This window comes from Zingiber officinale, chromosome 1B, assembly GCF_018446385.1.
Source record: "Zingiber officinale cultivar Zhangliang chromosome 1B, Zo_v1.1, whole genome shotgun sequence".
NCBI lineage: Eukaryota > Viridiplantae > Streptophyta > Magnoliopsida > Zingiberales > Zingiberaceae > Zingiber > Zingiber officinale.
The window spans coordinates 36,285,067-36,300,213 of record NC_055986.1 but is presented as its reverse complement, the minus strand read 5'-3'; positions in this window follow the sequence as shown (position 1 = coordinate 36,300,213).

The following is a 15,147-nucleotide window of genomic DNA, read 5'->3' as shown; positions in this document are numbered from 1 at the left end:
GGGATTTTAATAAATCTCATGGTCTCCATTACTGGTTTATAAGTGATGCAATAAGCTTGCGTGTTGGCTCTGAGTGCCTCCCTCCACAACGGATGAGTTTGTTGCGGATCACTAGATCAAATTTCCTTAAAGGATGGTTATAGGAAATTATTTAGGAGCGTGTGATCTTCTCCAACTGAAGGGGCACAATTCTATTTAATGGACTTAGTATCAAGTAATGGTATACACTTAGACGTATTCAATAGTATCCTCCCCAACAGAGTCACTAATATTGTATTGTGTGACCAAAGTGAAATCAACTATTAATTTTATTTGTCATAAAGTTAGGATGACAAGATAATAAAATTAATGGGTCACACCCTCCTCTTACAAATGTTGAATTTGTATACGTCCACACTAACGTGGCATGCAATGTTCACGGTGATTTGAGGTGTTGGTTAATTTAAAATAGTATTGTTTGAGGAATCAAAATTATTCTAAATTTAGAGTCTTGACCAAAGTTTATTTTTGTGATTCTTAGGATGACTTTCAACCCACTAGCCATTATACTGAAAGAGAACAAACTTACTGGTCCCAACTATATTGATTGGAAAAGAAACCTGAACATTGTTCTTACTGCTGAAAGCTAAGTTTATACTGACTAAGGCTTGCCCTGATGCACTTTACGGTGACTCTACCCCAGAGGAGATTGAGTATCATAAGAAATGGATAAAAGCTGATGAGATGGAGCGGTGTTACATTTTGGCATCAATGTCAAATGTATTGCAATATCAGCATCAAGATTTACCAACAGCTTATGATATAATGAACAATCTCAAAGAACTCTGTAACGACCCACCTTCTACTGACTAGGCTGTAAGGCCGATCGTTACATTATGCTGTGCTATATTGCTATTGCGGAAAATCTGGATTGATTAAAATTTTACTAAACTGGTTACTGCAAAATCTGAACTTAACATTCTAGGTGTACGTAGGAGTTGTACACATGCTAGGAAAGATAACCTATGCCTCTCGGATGTCCTACTAGCTGTGATCAGGCATTTCAATCGATCCATAAATTGATTGGGCTGTCGGATTGATCCAATGATCGATCCAGCTTGATACTGGCACGGAGACAAACTCTGGATCGGTCGGCTGACCGATCCATAAGCTGAGATGCTTCTGTATGCGGCTGGATCGGTATACCGACGGATCCAGGAGCACACTGATCGATCGGTAGACCGATCCAGTGGCTCACTGATCGGTCGGCTGACCGATCCATAATCAGAGGCTAACTCTCTGTTCGCGACTGGATCGGTCAGCTGACCAATCCAGTGGCACAACTCACTTCTGATCGATCTGTGGATCGATCTGGGCTTCTTATTTCGAATCAGAACCCCTGATTTCAGCACTGTTTCGTGCCTCAATCACTCCTACAAGTTCTACAACAACTGGAAAACAGTATAACACTAACTACCAACATTCTAACATCATGAAAGAAGTGTTCTAAACATAATAAGGACATGGTTAACTAATTCATAACGATGAACAAACTAAATTGCAAAATGCTAAATCACTAAAACAGTTCTAGTATTTAGATAAAGCTTGTTAAGTTCCCTAAGATATTCTTCCAGGTTCTATCCACACACATCTACACCGCATTGTTCCCCAGCCTCCGCTAGTCCATCTTTCCTTTACATTTATCTGCAGTATAAGGAAAAGAAAGTATCTATAAGCTTTCGCTTAGTAAGAAACCATCTACTCACAAAAACATGCATACGATGCAGTTCATGATTTTAAAACATGCTATTTGAAACACATACTGACTATGCTAATCATGGCATGGCATACAAAGATTCTAAGCGCAAATACTGGAACATAGCATGCATATCAACATCTAAACATGGAGCTAACTCATAGTATCAATCAGGAGAGACTAAACTGAAACTGAACTAAATTAAGCTGATACTAAATTAAATCCTGATCACATAACTGACTGTGAGTTTTGAAAACTGTATACATAAGTAGATTAAAATAATAATCATGCTGCTGAGGGCCCTGGCAACTGTACGTGCTGTGCGCGCATCCCTAGCTAGATCCGGGATTGCAAGTTCCAAGTCTAGTAGGGTTTACTAGGTTATCTGAACCTAGGGACGACTGTGGGAGTCCAACCCAATGGATATCTAATCCTGTACAGTGCCACTACTGAAAGTAAAATACTGAATAACTGTACTGTTTTATTTAGCTGTTTCTAGGTTATCTGAACCTAGAGCTAGGTTGTCTGAACCTAGAGGCGACTGTGGGAGCCCACCCATTGGACATCTAGTCCCATGAAAGCTATAGTAAAACTGTATATACTAATTAAATGCTTCTATTGCATTAGACTAAACTATTAAAATGCCTAAATCGCATTTTAATTGTGCTGAACATACTATCGAGCACTTGGTGTGCGCTGTTGCACACCCTATGTGCCCAAAAATCTATAACCTATTAAACTAAGGCATACAATCAAACGAGAGCTACTTATACTGCAGGTGAGGGGTTTCTTACCTCTTGTGCGAAGATTCTTACAAATCTAAGCGCTAGGTTTTCCGAAAGAACGCTCTTCTCGACGAAACGCTCGCGTCCACGTGTTCTTCTCGCGGAGGGGAAACGTTCTCGTGTTGGAGTCGTCGCCGGAAAGTGATCCGAGAGCCCTTGGGGGCTTGAGCACCGAGAGAGAGGGAGAGGGAAAGGGGCGTCGGCGGTGAGGGTTGGAGAGGGGAAGAAGTTGCCGAACCAAACAAAATAACCAAACCCCACTTAATTTTTCTATTTATATTAAGTGGTTTATTTAACCAACTCTAATATAAATTTAGCTAATTCCCTTTTCTTTCAGCACACCCCTGCTGAGGCCTCCTGGCTAGCCGGATTTCACTAAAGTCCCGATTCGGTCCAAGGTCGCGGGTTCAATTCCCCGCGTGAGCTATTTACGGCGCTAATTATTTTTACTACTTACGCTTTTCGGAAAAATTCCGAAAAATATTCTAAAATTCCAGAAAAATCGTAGAATATTTCTAATATAGTTTTGAGAATTTTCGGGCGTTACAATCCCCCATACCTTATAAAAGTTCGTCCTCGAACTTAGAACAACTCTGGGTACTTCTGTCTCATGCTGGCTTCTGTCTCCCATGTTGCCTCTTCTGCTGTGTGGCTGTGCCAAATGACTTTGACTAATGGTACTTCCTTGTTCCGTAATTTCTTAACTGCTCGGTCTATTATCTGAATAGGCCTACTGTCATAGCTGAGGTCTTCGCGGATCTGTACCGACTGGGGCTCAATCACCTGGGTGGCATCTGGGATATGCTTCTTCAGCATAGAGACATGAAATACATTGTGGACAGCTGACATTTCCTGGGGTAGCTCTAGCTCATATGCTACCTTGCCCACTTTTCTGCTGATAAGGTATGGTCCCACATATCTGGGACTTAGCTTGTCCTTCTTCCCAAAACGCATTACTCCCTTCATGAGAGCTACTCTGAGGAATACTGAATCCCCAACTGAGAACTCTAAAGGTCTAGCTCTTCTGACAGCTCTGAGCTGTCTCTATCCTCTGGCGGATCTGCTGTATAGCTGCTGTGGTATCTGCGACTAGATCTGTCTGAAGCTCTAGTTCTTTCTGTTCACCACTCTCATACCAGCAGATTGGAGATCTACACCTCCGCCCATAGAGAGCCTCATAAGGTGTCATACCGATAGTGGCCTGATAGCTGTTGTTGTATGCAAATTCTGCTAAACTCAGATATTTGCACCAACTTCCCTTGAAATCTAGGGCACATGCTCGGAGCATATCTTCGAGTACCTGATTTACCAGCTCCGTCTGACCATCTGTCTGAGGATGGAAAGCTGTGCTAAATTTTAACTTCGTGCCCAAAGCTGACTGTACACACTCCCAGAAGTGTGATGTGAACCTACTGTCTCTGTCTGAGATAATGGTTCGTGGGACTCCATGCAGCCTGACGATCTCCTTGAGATACAACTGAGCTAGCTGCTCCATGGAATAGGATATTCTGATAGCTAGGAAGTGGGCTGATTTAGTCAATATGTCGACTATCACCCAGATAGTGTCAAAACCATTCGTGGTTCTGGGTAATCCCACTATGAAATCCATAGAAATATCCTCCCACTTCCATTCTGGAATCTGAATAGGCTGCAAGACTCCTCCTGGTCTCTGGTGTCCTGCCTTAACCCTCTGACAGGTTAGGCAGGTGCTGACATATCGAGCGACGTCTCTCTTCATCCCAGGCCACCAAAAATGTTTCTTCAAGTCCTGGTACATTTTGGTGGAGCCAGGATGCATCGCATAGGGAGCCTTGTGAGCCTCATCTAAAATCTTCCTCTTGAGTTCCTCCTGATCTGGAACACATAGTCTGTCACCAAAATACAATGTCCCACTATCTGATATTCTAAACTCTCCGCTTTCTGATTCTGCTAGACCTTGCTTGATTCTCTGAATTTCAGGATCCTGCTCCTGAGCTGTCTGGATGTCACCAAGCAAGGTAGACTCTAATGTCATAGTAGAGAGCTGTCCGACTATAAGTTCGAGACCGAAATCTGTGATCTCCTTCTGTAGGGGCGGTGACATGGCTGCTAGGGATAATAGGGCAGCGCTGGACTTTCTGCTAAGTGCGTCTGCTACCCTATTTGCTTTTCCTGGGTGGTAGAGGATGTCTATATCGTAATCTTTGACCAGCTCTAACCATCTGCGCTGTCGCATATTCAGATCCTTCTGAGTGAAGAAGTACTTCAGACTCTGATGATCTGTATACACTCTGCACTGAGCTCCATACAAGTACTGTCTCCAAATCTTGAGAGCGAACACTACTGCTGCAAGCTCAAGGTCATGAGTGGGGTAATTCCTCTCATAATCCTTGAGTTGTCTGGAGGCGTAGGCGATTACCTTACCATCTTGCATCAGCACTGCTCCTAGTCCCAACTTCGAGGCATCACTATATATATCAAATCTGTCTGTATTCTCTGGTAGAGTCAGAATAGGTGCATTGGTCAATCTCCTCTTCAGCTCGCTGAAACTATTCTCACAGTCCTCTGTCCACTGAAATTTTCTGTTCTTCCTGGTGAGAGCTGTCATTGGGGAGAAGTCCTCTACGAATTTCCTGTAGTAACCTGCTAATCCCAGAAAGCTTCTGATCTCGCTAGCGTTCTTGGGTCTCTTCCAATTGCTCACAGCTTCTATCTTACTGGGGTCTACCATGATACCATCCTTTGCGATGATGTGACCCAGGAAGGACACCTGATCTAACCAAAATTCACATTTTGTGAACTTGGCGTACAACTGGTTCTGCTGAAGGGTCTGCAATACTGTTCTCAGGTGCTCTGCGTGTTCTTCCTGAGTTCTGGAATAGATAAGAATGTCATCGATGAATACGATAACGAACTTATCTAAATATTCCCTGAATACCCTGTTCATGAGATCCATAAACGTAGCTGGAGCATTTGTCACGCCAAAGGGCATGACTACGAACTCATAATGTCTGTATCTGGTCCTGAATGTTGTCTTAGGTATATCCCCTTCCTTGACTTTCACCTGATGATAACCTGATCTGAGGTCTATCTTAGAGAACACTGCTGCTCCCTTTAGCTGATCGAACAGGTCATCTATTCTGGGAAGAGGATACCTGTTCTTGATCGTGACTTGGTTCAATGCCCGGTAGTCTATGCACAGGCGCATGCTCCCGTCCTTCTTCTTCACGAACAATACAGGTGCTCCCCATGGTGAGTGACTAGGACGAATGAAGCCCTTATCAAGCAGCTCCTGTAGTTGTTCATGAAGTTCCTTCAGTTCTGCCGGAGCCATGCGATAAGGCGCTTTGGAAATAGGATTTGTGCCGGGAATGAGCTCTATCTCAAATTCGATCTCCCTGTCTGGTGCTAGACCTGGTAACTCTTCAGGGAAGACCGCTGGGTAGTCACATACGACTCGGACCTCTGCTAGCTGTTGGTCATTGTCCTGTCTGGTATTGACTACGTGTGCTAAAAATCCCGTGCATCCTGAATCCATTAACCTCTGTGCCTTCATAGCTGAGAGAAACTTCTTAGCCTTTCTCTTAGGTTCTCCGACGAACTCGAACTGTGCTTCTGCTTCGGGTTGGAATATGACTTTCTGCTTACGGCATTCGATAGAGGCACCGTATTTGATCAAGAAATCCATCCCGAAGATGACATCGTAGTCAGTCATATTTAGCACTATCAAATCACAAAAGAGCTCTCTGGTTGCTATAATGACTGGCACTGCTCTGAGCCAGTGCGTGGATGCCATAATTTCTCCTGAAGGTAGGGTCGTCAAAAACTGACTACTGAGTACCTCTGGAGGTCTTGCTAACTTCTCAGCAAATGCCCTGTATATATATGAATGGGTTGCCCCAGTATCGAATAAAACAGTGGTACTTTGCTGTAAAATACCAATCTGACCTGTGACAACTGTCGAGGCATTTGCTACATCCTCTCTAGTGAGGGAGTAAATCCGTGCATTTGCCGTAGCTGGAGGGGCTTCTAATCTGCCCTGGCTGATGTGTGGACCTTCTAAAGCGGCCTGCATCTGGTGTAACTGAGCTGGCTGGCCTCCGTACTGAATCGGCTGCGGTTGAGGAAGACTGGTCTTGTTTGGGCACTGCTTAGCCATATGTCCCTCCTGTCCGCATTCGAAGCATCCTTGTGTGCCCTTACGACAAACTCCAGGATGGAATTTCCCACAAGTGGCACACTTTGGATAACTGGGCTGCTTACTAGCTGGTCCTCCTTTTGGGTAACCCCCTGGTTTGCGCTTGTTGTTGGAGTTCCCTTTCCAGTTAGAGCCATGGGAGCTGTGGCCCTGTTGTTTCTGAGTGCCTGAGCCTCCTTGACCTTTAACTTCTGAGAGGACTTGCCTCTGCTGCTTGATGCTATTCTGGTAATGCTCGGTGATTAGAGCGCTGCTCACTAGCTCTTCTGTGGTTTGTGGCCTATGAATGCCACCAGCCACGTTCATTGCTATTTCTGGCCTCAGCATCTTGAGTATCAACCGGACTCGTTCTTTTTCTGTACTGATTAGCTCAGGACACAGACGAGCCAACCTGTTGAATTTCTTCACGGCTTCCTCCACTGAGAGGTTGCCCTGGCGAAACTCGGTGAACTCATCATAGTGGCGGTTTGTGACCCGCATGTGAAAGAATTCCTCGAAAAATTCTTTCTCGAAGTCTGCCCATGTCATCTGGTTCACTGGGCGCTTCACTCTGATTCTCTCCCACCACATGCGTGCATCTCCTGTCAGGCAGAAGGAGGCGCACTTCACCTTCTCGTGTTCTGGCAAGTCCAGAAGCTCCATCGTGCTTTCCAGTGTTTTGAACCAGGCCTGTGCATCCCATGGTTCACTGCTGCCTGAGAAGTTCTCTAGCTTGACTCTCTGCCACTGGATCAGATAGGCTTCTCTCTGTGTTCCTGCTGCTGGGGCTACTGGTGCTGCAGGCTGGACTGGTGGAACCTCTATAAATGCTGGGGTTGCTAGGTCAGGTTAAGGGGTGACTGTGGGGGTATTCTGCTGACTAGCCTTTAAGGTGGCTATTTCCTGTTGTTGTTCAGCTAGCTGCTGCTGTAACTGAGCCACTAGTGCTGTAAGGTCTGAGGGAGGCACTAAATTGCCTGCCTCATGCTGGTGCTCGGTGGCGGCTGCCCTTCTAGCTGGGCGTCCTCGTGCCATTTCTAAAGACATAGAGGACATATATAACTAAAGCATTCATGTTTGTAGAATTTCTACTATCATGTTTAACTAGCTACTATAAACATGTTAAAGCTATCATATATAAGCATGCTCTAATTATCCATAAACATGAAAGAAAAACATAATTACAGTAGAGGTATTCTTACTTGGGAGTTGCAGGTTCAATGCTGATGTGTGTGTAGGAAGTATGGAATTTCTGCTCTGATAACACTCTGTAACGACCCACCTTCTACTGACTAGGCTGTAAGGCCGATCGTTACATTATGCTGTGCTATATTGCTATTGTGGAAAATCTGGATTGATTAAAATTTTACTAAACTGGTTACTGCAAAATCTGAACTTAACATTCTAGGTGTACCTAGGAGTTGTACACATGCTAGGAAAGATAACCTATGCCTCTCGGATGTCCTACTAGCTGTGATCAGGCATTTCAATCGATCCATAAATCGATTGGGCTGTCAGATCGATCCAGTGATCGATCCAGCTTGATACTGGCACGGAGACAAACTCTGGATCGGTCGGCTAACCGATCCATAAGCTGAGATGCTTCTGTATGCGGTTGGATCGGTCTATCGACCGATCTAGGAGCACACTGATCGGTCGGTAGACCGATCCAGTGGCTCACTGATCGGTCGGCTGACCGATCCATAATCGAGCTAACTGTTCGCATATGGATCGGTCGGCTGACCGATCCAGAGGCACAACTCACTCGATCGATCCGTGGATCGATCCGGGCTTCGATTTCGAATGAAACCCTGATTTCAGCACTGTTCGTGCCTCAATCACTCCTACAAGTTCTACAACAACTGGAAAACAGTATAACACTAACTACCAACATTCTAACATCATGAAAGAAGTGTTCTAAACATAATAAGGACATGGTTAACTAATTCATAACGATGAACAAACTAAATTGCAAAATGCTAAATCACTAAAACAGTTCTAGTATTTAGATAAAGCTTGTTAAGTTCCCTAAGATATTCTTCCAGGTTCTATCCACACACATCTACACCGCATTGTTCCCCAGCCTCCGCTAGTCCATCTTTCCTTTACCTTTATCTGCAGTATAAGGAAAAGAAAGTATCTATAAGCTTTCGCTTAGTAAGAAACCATCTACTCACAAAAACATGCATACGATGCAGTTCATGATTTTAAAACATGCTATTTGAAACACATACTGACTATGCTAATCATGGCATGGCATACAAAGATTCTAAGCGCAAATACTGGAACATAGCATGCATATCAACATCTAAACATGGAGCTAACTCATAGTATCAATCAGGAGAGACTAAACTGAAACTGAACTAAATTAAGCTGATACTAAATTAAATCCTGATCACATAACTGACTGTGAGTTTTGAAAAATGTATACATAAGTAGATTAAAATAATAATCATGCTGCTGAGGGCCCTGGCAACTGTACGTGCTGTGCGCGCATCCCTAGCTAGACCCGGGATTGTAAGTTCCAAGTCTAGTAGGGTTTACTAGGTTATCTGAACCTAGGGACGACTGTGGGAGTCCAACCCAATGGATATCTAATCCTGTACAGTGCCACTGCTGAAAGTAAAATACTGAATAACTGTACTGTTTTATTTAGCTGTTTCTAGGTTATCTGAACCTAGAGCTAGGTTGTCTGAACCTAGAGGCGACTGTGGGAGCCCACCCATTGGACATCTAGTCCCATGAAAGCTATAGTAAAACTGTATATACTAATTAAATGCTTCTATTGCATTAGACTAAACTATTAAAATGCCTAAATCGCATTTTAATTGTGCTGAACATACTATCGAGCACTTAGTGTGCGCTGTTGCACACCCTATGTGCCCAAAAATCTATAACCTATTAAACTAAGGCATACAATCAAACGAGAGCTACTTATACTGCAGGTGAGGGGTTTCTTACCTCTTGTGCGAAGATTCTTACAAATCTAAGCGCTAGGTTTTCCGAAAGAACGCTCTTCTCGACGAAACGCTCGCGTCCACGTGTTCTTCTCGCGGAGGGGAAACGTTCTCGTGTTGGAGTCGTCGCCGGAAAGTGATCCGAGAGCCCTTGGGGGCTTGAGCACCGAGAGAGAGGGAGAGGGAAAGGGGCGTCGGCGGTGAGGGTTGGAGAGGGGAAGAAGTTGCCGAACCAAACAAAATAACCAAACCCCACTTAATTTTTCTATTTATATTAAGTGGTTTATTTAACCAACTCTAATATAAATTTAGCTAATTCCCTTTTCTTTCAGCACACCCCTGCTGGGGCCTCCTGGCTAGCCGGATTTCACTAAAGTCCCGGTTCGGTCCAAGGTCGCGGGTTCAATTCCCCGCGTGAGCTATTTACGGCGCTAATTATTTTTGCTACTTACGCTTTTCGGAAAAATTCCAAAAAATATTCTAAAATTCCAAAAAAATCGTAGAATATTTCTAATATAGTTTTGAGAATTTTCGGGCGTTACAAACTCTTTAGGCACCAGAGTCTGACTGCAAGGCAAGAGGCAATGAGAAAGTCAATAACAGCCACCATGTCTGAGGGAACACCCGTAAGGGATCATATCCTCAAAATGATGGCCTATCTAAACGAAATACAAGTTCTTGGAGGAGAAATCGATGAGGAAACCCGGGTCGATATAATTCTCCAAACGCTACCCAGAAGTTTTGAGCAGTTTCGCCTAAACTATAACATGAACAAAAGAGAGTATACGTTGGTGAAACTTCTGACAGAACTACAGCAGCAGAAGGTATATTTCGTCAAAGTTCTTAGATTCACTATGCTGAAAATGGTTCTACTTCTAAGCTGAAAGGCAAGAAGAAAAAGAAACATGTCTTTTCAGCAAAGAGAGTGAATAAACCTCAGGGACAAAAAGTTGGAATGAAGAAGCCAAAAGGCAAGTGCTTCATCTGGGCATTGGAAGGCGGACTGTCCTCGTAGGAATTAGAACAATAAAGGTATATCTCATGCTCTAGTAGTTGAAACATGTTTAGCGATGTTATCTACTAGCACCTGGTGTGTAGATACGGGAGCCACTGATCATATCTGTAATTCTTTGCAGGGGTTCCAGGAAACCCGGCGACTATTTGATGGAGAGATAACTTCTACATGGGCAATGCTACTAAGGTGGTGGCTGTTGCAGTGGGAGATGTCTACTTATCATTTGATAGGAATAGAAAATTGGTTTTAAGAAATTATCTTTATGTACCCAGTTTTAGAAAGAATTTAATTTCAGTTTCTAAACTGTATTTGGACTGAGATTCAGTTTCTTTTAGTAACAATGTAGTTATAAAGAGAAATAAGGTGATTATCTATTGGCAATTTATATACTTTAAATCCAATTTCTCCCACAAAGCAAAATATGAAAATTAATAACACATCTTCTAACTCCAATAATAGAAAAGAACCTTCGGAGATGAACCAAGCGTATCTTTGGCATCTAAGGCTTGGTCATATTAATTTAAGTAGGATTCAAAGGCTTATAGCTGATGGACTCTTGGGTTCATTATAGTTGGAAAATTTTCCAACTTGCGAATCTTGCTTGGAAGGTAAAATGACCAAGAGGCCTTTTAAAGCCAAGGGGTATAGAGCCAAAGAAGTGTTAGAATTGGTTCATCCTGATTTGTGTGGTCCTATGTCTATCCAGGCTAGAGGTGGTTTTGAATATTTTATCTCTTTTATAGATGATTATTCAAGATATGGATACATTTACCTGATGCGCCGCAAGTCTGAGTACTTTGATAAGTTCAAAGAGTACAAGGCTGATGTGGAAAAATGTCTAGGTAAAGTATCAAGACACTACAGTCGGATCGTGGTGGCGAATACCTCTTAGGAGAGTTTAGGAATTACTTATCAGAGGCCAGGATTCAATCCCAATTGTCTGCACCTGGTACACCCCAACAGAATGGTGTGGCAGAACGAAGGAATAGGACTCTTATGGAGATGGTTAGATCGATGATGAGTTATTCAGAATTACCAAATTCGTTTTGGGGATACGCTCTAGAAATGGTAGCGCACATTCTGAACTTAGTACTTTCTAAATCAGTATCTTCTACTCCCACAGAATTGTGGAATGGGCGAAAACCCAGTCTAAGACATATTCAGATTTGGGGTAGTCTAGTACATGTGCTGAAACCAGATGCTGATAAGTTAAAATCTTATACAGAAGTTCGTGTGTTTGTGGGTTATCCCAAAGGAACAAAAGGTGATTTATTTTATAGTCCTAAAGACCAGAAGGTCATTGTTAGCACCAATGCCCAGTTTTTAAAAGAACACTATATAATGGATCACAAGCCCAGTAGCAAAATTATTCTAGAAGAACTTTGAGAGGACACGTCTACTTCAGTACCAACAGTACAAGATGAAGTACCACTAGAGACTGCAACACGTGTCACACATGATACACAACCACAGACGGTGACTCGTCGTAGTGGGAGGGTTGTAAGGCAGCCTAAGAGATTCATGTTTTTGGGAGAGTCTTCGGACTTGATCCTGGGAAAACATGTACCTGATCCCCGGACATATAACGAAGCACTACAAGATATAGATGCAGTATCTTGGCAAAAGGCAATGAATTCCGAAATAGAATCTATGTATTCTAATAAAGTCTGGGAGCTTGTAGAACCACCTGATGGTGTAAAAGTCATTGGATGCAAGTGGATCTACAAAAGGAAAAGTGGGATAGATGGGAAGGTAGAAACCTTCAAAGCAAGGCTTGTTGCGAAAGGGTATACTCAGAAAGAGGGAATCGATTATGAGGAAACTTTTTCTCCGGTAGTCATGCTTAAGTCTATCCGGATACTCTTATCCATTGTCGCTCATATGGATTATGAGATTTAGCAAATGGATGTCAAGACAGTTTTCCTTAATGGAAGTCTTGAAGAAAACATCCATATGAAGCAACCAGAAGGGTTCATTGAAAATGACAAAGAGCATCTAGTGTGCAAGCTTAATCGGCCTATTTATGAACTGAAGCAAGCTTCAAGATCTTGGAACATCTGGTTTAACGAAGTAATCTAATCATATAGATTTATTCAGTGTCCGGATGAGTCTTGTCTATACAAGAAGTGTAACAGAAACGTGGTGGTATTTCTTGTACTATAAGTAGATGATATTTTATTAATTGGCAACAATGTTAAGGTATTATCGGACATAAGGGTATGATTGTCCAAACAATTTGATATGAAGGACTTAGGAGAAAGTACACACATTCTTAGGATCAAAGTTATAAGGGATCGCAAGAAAAGAATGTTGTGCTTATCCCAAGCTTTATATATAGATACAATCCTTGCTCGTTTTAGCATACAAAACTCCAAGAAAGGTTTCTTATCTTTCAGGCATGGAGTAGCCTTATCTAAAGAGATGTCTCCAAAGATATCAAAGGAGATAGAGGACATGAAGGCAGTCCCTTATGCTTCGGTTGTAGGAAGCCTTATGTATGCAATGCTGTGTACGAGACCTGATATCTGTTTTATCGTGGGCATGGTTAGCAGATATCAGAGTAACCCTGGATAAGGACATTGGACTGCTGTGAAGCATATATTAAAGTACCTGAGAATGACTAGAGATTATATGCTAGTCTACCAAGCAGACGATTTACTCCCTGTGGGTTACACGGATTCATATTTTCAATCAGATAGGGACAATAGTAAGTCTACATCAGGCTATGTGTTTACTCTAGGAGGTGGAGTCATTGCATGGAGGAGTGTTAAGCAAAAATTCGTATCAGACTCAACCATGGAATCTAAGTATGTGGCAGCCTCTGAGGCAGCCAAAGAAGCTGTATGGCTCAGGAACTTTCTAATGGACTTAGATGTGATTCTTGGTTTTCCCAAGATCATCACAATTTATTGTGATAATAGCGGTGCAGTTGCAAACTCGAAGGAACCACGAGCTCATAAGGAAAGTAAACATATAGAGCGCAAGTACCACCTGATACGAGACATTGCCAAGCAAGGAGAAGTTGTCGTCGCCAAGATTGCATCAGCATATAACCTGTTAGATCCTTTCACAAAGGCCCTTCCGGCGAAAGCTTTTGATCGGCACATGGAGGGGATGGGAATTAGATGTTTGGCAACATATATGGCAGCTTAGTCTTTTAGTATAAGTGGGAGATTGTTAGAGTGTATACTAAAAGTTTAGCCTTTGTAAACATTTATTTTGAAATAAAAGAATCACATTTGGTCAATATCTATATTTATTTGTCAAATGTAATTTTTCAATTAATTTATATAGTAGATAACATGGAATATGGTGTCACACTCAGAAGATCATGTTGTCGGTTCTTTATAAATTATAAATAGTTGCTCGCGACTAAGATGGAAAGAAACAAACCATCAGAATAGTCGTAGTGTAATTAAGTATTAGTTTATCTTGATTAATAAATTACACTGATACACTCTAAATATATTGAGTAGGACCATTTTAGGTAAGTTCTTTTTGTACTGACTTAATAAAAGAACTAGACCTTAGTTATTATAGAAGTATGTGCTCTTAATCCTAATATAATAACAAACACATATATTTAATATTTATTTCTTTAACTTATCAAAGAGTGAGGTTTAGCTCGATAAATCAATATGCTCGATAAGTTGGAAAATGATATTACTTATAGTGTGTGTTGTTGATTATAGAAGGAATTTGTGTCCTAGTTATCTAGGTTGAGAATGCCCCCAAGAGGAGCTCATAAGGATTGTCATGTTAAATCCTGCAGGTGGACTTAGTCCGACATGATAATGAAGTTGAGTGGTACTACTCTTGGAGCTAGATATTAATTAAGTGAGTTGTCAGTAACTTACTTAATTAGTGGGCATTTGTTATCTTAAACACAGGGAGACTAACACAATCATGATAAGAAGGAACCCATAATGTAATTTGGGATTGGTGCGGTAGTGCGATAATAACTCTCTAGTGGAATGAGTTATTATCGATGAACTTGAGTTGTGTGTTCGGGGCGAGCACGGGATACTCAAGCTCATCAGAAGGCCAAAACCAATTTCTCCTCTAGGTCCCTGTCATAGCCTCATTATAGCCTAAGTCCATCCAAATGTAAGGCTCTTCTTGGTCTTGGTATCCAAGAAGTGGGCCGGTCCAATGCTTGGTGACCAAGCAAGGGTCGGCCACATCCTCTTCTATAGGGGTCGACCCTTTGCTTGGTGACCAAGCATGAAGGGGTCGGCCACAATAAATCAAAAAGGGAGGGTTGTTTTGAATTTTTAAAATCTTCTCTTTGTAGAAACTATAAGTTTTAAAAGAGAGATTTTAATTCTTAAAACTTTCCTTATTTGAATTAGGCCACATGTTTTAATAGAGAGTTTTAAAACTTTCCTTTTTTAACCATCCTCATGGTTTAGAAAAAAAAGAAGATAAGTTTTAAAATTAAAATTTTCTATCATCATGTTAAAAAGGAAATTTTATAAGAGAAGTTTTAAATTTTAAAA